Here is a 5,616-nt window from a genome sequence, read left to right as displayed (position 1 = left end):
AGGTATCAACGCGTCCAACTGCGTTGTAATCTCGAAGCAGTATGCTTTAGAATGCGTAATTAATGCTTCTACCTACTTTCAATTTGCAGCCACGCAGAGTATCGCATCGTAGATTCGAGCTACGTATTGATTGATATATCGTGAAAGACACGAGATTGATTAACAAATAGCTACATACGTTTGCTTACAAGCTGTCGTTTAAACCTATGTTTTTAAATAATCTGAAGCGTAAAAAGTGATAGGAAAATATTTACCACAGTATTCAGCATATTTTTTGAAAAATGATCGTACTACATTGCAAATTGCAACATCTAGAAATTATGGTTGCACAAATATAGGTATTTTTCGAGCTACTCGTAGGAGAAAATGATCTTTTTTAATGAATCAGCCACTCAGAAGCGAAAATGATTAATTTATTTTTTTGAAATTCTTCCAATTTTAATATCAAAGCACATGCTTGGTGCTTAATTCTTCAAAAATTTCATAAATTTAATTTAACGGAGTTAGTCATTTTGGCTTCTGAGTGGCTCAAATAAGACCTTCTTTAATCAAATTTTAATCATTTTTTCCTCTCAATACTCCAAATTTCAGATTTGTGCGATTTCGTTTTTCAGGTGTTGCAATTTTTTCCGCGAGCAGGGTACTTCCATATTTTGACCAACAGTGTTTAAAACACATATAACACTTTCATCCTAAAATTTTCTTTAATCATTTTTTTAAGAATTAGTTTATATAAAGTATTTTACTTGTTTCAATATGTAGAATTATCTAGAAAGAAAGAGCTTCGTTTGTAATATAAACAACGCGAACTGCCGCAGAAAGAAATGATTGCATCAATTGATTGAATTAGGGACATAACGTTATACTTGTAAGGTCAATTACGTTTCCCTTTTCTGAAGAGAACACAATTTTCTATAATATAACGAAAAGAGAACAAAACAGAACAGAATTAAAGTTATAAAGTTTTTCAAAATTCTGTGAGCCACTCATAAGCCGAAGTGACTAATCCATAAAATAAAATTGTTTAAATTCGTTTTATTTATGAAAAATTAAATACCAAACATATGTTTTTATACTAGAATTCGAAGAATATAAAAAAGTGGAGTTAATCATTTTGACTTCTGAGTGGCTTACATATCGAAATGCACCTTTAAGGGGCATTTACAAATCTGCTAGAACAGTTTTAAGCATTAGATGACTTTAATAGTATAATACACCAAGTGTTTGATTATTTTATATGATAACAAACAAGATCGAATTTATCCATGCGCGCGCACGTTTGTGTACGAAGGCAAATACTATTTTGTTAACTTATTCGCAACAAGATACTTTCGTATCTTTAATGTTGTAGTTAACAACAAAAGAATAGTATGTTGTTATCCATTCTTTTTCTTCTTATAAAATGCAGTTTACATAATTATTTTTCATTTTCTTTTTTCTTTTTAGGTTAACCTGTTAACTAGGATCACTTCTCAAACAGAATTTGAATCTCTCTGCTTTATAATTAAAAATGATTAAAAATAATAACCACTTACTTCATCTCAATTCAGTTAAACATGAATTCAGATGAAAAATGAATTTTGATCAGTGCAATGAAAAACGAAGACTCCCACAATAAATAAACTATTTTATTCTAAATCTTGGCTAACCAATGACGAGTTAAATCGTATTCTTCAGTAAAAATTAATTCGTTTCTCTTTCCATATATAAAAATGCAAATACAGAAGAAAGTCTGAATAATATAAAGATAATAAAAGCTCTCTAAAAATTTGTAAATGTATGTTTTGCACTTTGTAAACATTCGGTCAAGTAATTCGCAAGATTTGAAACTGTAATCACACCAACATATTTTGCTTAAAAATTAATTACTTTTTAGTTTAGGCTTACATTTAGAACATTTTAAAACTTCGATTGCTTTTTTTTTTTTTTCAAAATAAATTCATAGAGATATCTGAAAGAATGAAAGTAGAAAATATTAGATTTTTGCATACTACTTATAAGGACTTTCAAAAATGATTATTCTTATGTCAATTGAAATACCTGCTTTTGTAACGAAATCATTGCACCGTACGACATTTTAAAAATGTCAACTTTTATATTCGCCGGTGATTATGACAGTGGTCTAAGTCGTACATTTTTCATTTCGAAATATCTAGAATTTTCCCTTTGAGTGTATTAAAAAATATTTATTCACTATGTAATAAAATATTTCACAAAGTGCTCGCTTTTATAATATAACTCTTTTCTACGAAAAGATCGACGCAACACAAAGTAAGCGATAAAGTCAATTTTTTTCAATTTTTCACTTAGACCTCTTTCATAATCACAATTTAAAACTTGGAAAATTTGTTAAAATGAAGAATACTGGATAAATAAACCGAATTCTTATATCGCCGAGTTTTATATGAGATATTACAATTTTGGCGTTTGTTGAGTACCTATACTTGTACTTTATCAATTACATTCGACTATCTATTCAATTCTCTGCGCTAATTTTTAACTTCCATTGTGTTCCAAGCTCTTTCACAAAATGAACACCGCAGTATATTCGGTACAGTTTTTATTTGAAAATTAATTTTAGGAACGCGTGAGATAAATGTGCGTGTGTTGCGTACTAAATATACCTACGATATAAGTTATTTATGTATCACTTTATCGACAATGTTATAATAACATTTCAGGTCGCTTTCATCCATTTGTATGCATCTCACAATTTTTCAACGTACAGAGCACATATCCTTTCTAATATCCTTACCAACTCAAATAACACACAATTTTTTACTGTCTTTTGAGTACGTCATCAACATTGCTTAATGATCTTAATTTTGCATACATTAAGTTCTCAAAAGTAAAGTAACAGCAGCACGTGATTTTTATAACGTACCTATGAACACTAATTCAATGTTTAATTTTGTTCGTATTTTCGTTGACAATAGTTTAATAAATAGCGTTAGAGATGCATACTATCTTATCAAATTTACAAGAACATCAATAATGTGCAATTCTAAAAATATTAATCTTGGCACAGAAGATGACTACAAATTTGTTCGTCATTTTGATCAATGTCTGTGATCCTTTATTTTAGTATCCTGTATCGCATAAACAAAAAACAACCTATTTCCAAGTTTTATTATCTCTCCATTTCGAGGATGACATTAATAACAAAATAACATCTTAACTTACACTCGGAATTGAATAGTCAAAGAGATATAAACGAGAACACCTAATGTGTACAAATTAGTATTAATAATTAGCTGCCACTTTAAATTCGTGTGATAAATGAAAAAGAATGCGTAAAAATTTATTTTCTACAATTTCATCTGTTTTAAGTGACGATTACAACGATAAATAAATTACTACAGTTGTTTTCAAATGATTTCACTCTGATTTGATTTTTGGTTATACAATTTCATCAGAACTCCAATTCGTATTTTGTATTTTTATTACGCAGTCACTTTAAGGATTTCACTTTATTTAACGAACTTACTTTAAATAAAATCGTAAAGTTAAAAACAGAAGTATCATTGCTTGCACAATACACTGTTTATTCTAATACTAATTGACTTTATTTATAAGTGAAGGAAATGTAAGTTTGTATAATTAACCCTCCATAGGCAATCTGGGTCATTAATGACCCAAGGAAAATTTCACTCTTATACTTTTTCTTCGAAACGAATCTTTATTTTTATTAAGAATAATGACTTAAGGAACAATTGTATAATGTAATATAGACTTTGATATGTAACACAGAGTTTTTTCTAATTTTTTGAAAGCTTAGAACGGTAAAAAAAATTAGACTAAGATATAAACGACCCGGTCTGTCTACTGGGTGCAAAAAAAAAGATGCTTGCCTGCGGAGGGTTAAGAAGTTGAAACGTAATTCGAGTAACAGTATCAAATTACGAAAAAAGTTTGTTCGTAACTGAAACAGATTGAAAGCAATATAACTAGAAGGGATTACTTTGGCTAAAAGTATGAAAATTCAGTTATTCGCATAAAGACTACTTGTTACAACGGAAACATTTTCAAAAATCTAGTTTTTAAATAAATAATTTCATTAAATATTAACAATAATCAACACATGTAAGTGCAAAATGCTTCATAAGTATGGCATAAAACATGTATGTATTCATTAAACAAATAAAAAAAAATAGAATTAGATACTTTTAGATAAAGTTGAATATTGTATTCCTTTTAAAACAAATGTTTGAACAATATTCATTTCTTCTTGAATTTTCAGTATAATGCTCATCAGTAGTAAAATATGCATACAAAAATAAATATCAATGTTAATATCATTCAGTACGAATCAGATGTTAATAAAAAAGTGTCACATAATTTTAATAAGTTTCATTTTTATCGCAAAAACTTTTTGTAAAAATAACACTACTTATAATTACAATCTTTCCTACCTGTTCATCCAAATTTACAAAGATATATACATATATATTCCTTTGTAAGGATTCATAAATGTTTATAAGATATTCATTTTATTTTTCTTCAAGCTTCGTTCATTTTTATAAATTGTTGTACCACTTTAATTATAAAAAATATCCTAATATTAGCAATTCTTTTGTTTTTGTTTAAAATGTTTAGAATATATTTCAGTCATTAATGTATAAATTTATACGAGAGAATGAAGATTTATTAGGCAAAGGAATCGTACATTTGTTTACAAATCCTTTTATTAGTAATAGATACCTCCCGATAATTTTAAAAATTAATACATTTGATGCTAATAAGAGATCATTGTGCAATATATGCAATATAGATAATATTGTGGAAACAGAATATACATAATAATTTGGCTTATTAAAAGGTGACAGAGAGAAGACAGCGATCGATTCTAAAGTTTGTCGCCTTGGTGTTCTCCCACGAGCGTTACCTTTTACGCCATATCCAACGCGCCTACACACGTATATTGGTTAATGTAAAGTAGCGTTGACGTCATACAACATGTGCCATACATGGTCCTACTGAGAAATAGCGTGGGTATCACACATTATAAAGTATTTCTGTTGTCATTTCTCACCAATCAGTGAATACTTTCTAGTTCCCCCTTTTCACAAAAAATGAAAGGTGGTCCAGACAATTAAAAGACATCGTTTACGCTATAATATTCAAACAGCATTCACAACATAATTTCAGTAATACCATGTACTTACATACATATGTTGCTGAATACTTCATAATGTGCTTTTTTTAGGGTTATTTTTAAGTCGGTTAATCTGTAACAAATTTTACTAATCGAAGTGAAAATACAAAGCATCTCAACATTTTCTTTACAACATATACTATATAATTACTTTAAAGGATGTGTCATGTACTTACTCTATAGACACATTGTATTAACCCCAATGTTACTAGCTTCTTAGAAAAGAGAAACATTGAATGCATATTTATATGTGTAGTAGAAATTAAATTTTTGTACAAAAAATCAAGTTTTATTTCACTAATTAGTTATTTCCTCAAATTTGTTACAATATTAGTAATGTAAGTACTTCTATACATGTAAAATCGATAATGTAACCTCAATAATTATAGTATATGTGAATTTTTTGCTCATCAGAATTCAACATATTGTTACTAACAATATTTATTCCAGAGAAGAAATAT

The sequence above is a fragment of the Habropoda laboriosa genome, unplaced genomic scaffold (genome assembly GCF_001263275.1).
Source record: "Habropoda laboriosa isolate 0110345459 unplaced genomic scaffold, ASM126327v1 scaffold1329, whole genome shotgun sequence".
In the NCBI taxonomy this organism is placed as follows: domain Eukaryota; kingdom Metazoa; phylum Arthropoda; class Insecta; order Hymenoptera; family Apidae; genus Habropoda; species Habropoda laboriosa.
Note: the sequence above shows the minus strand (reverse complement) of the source record.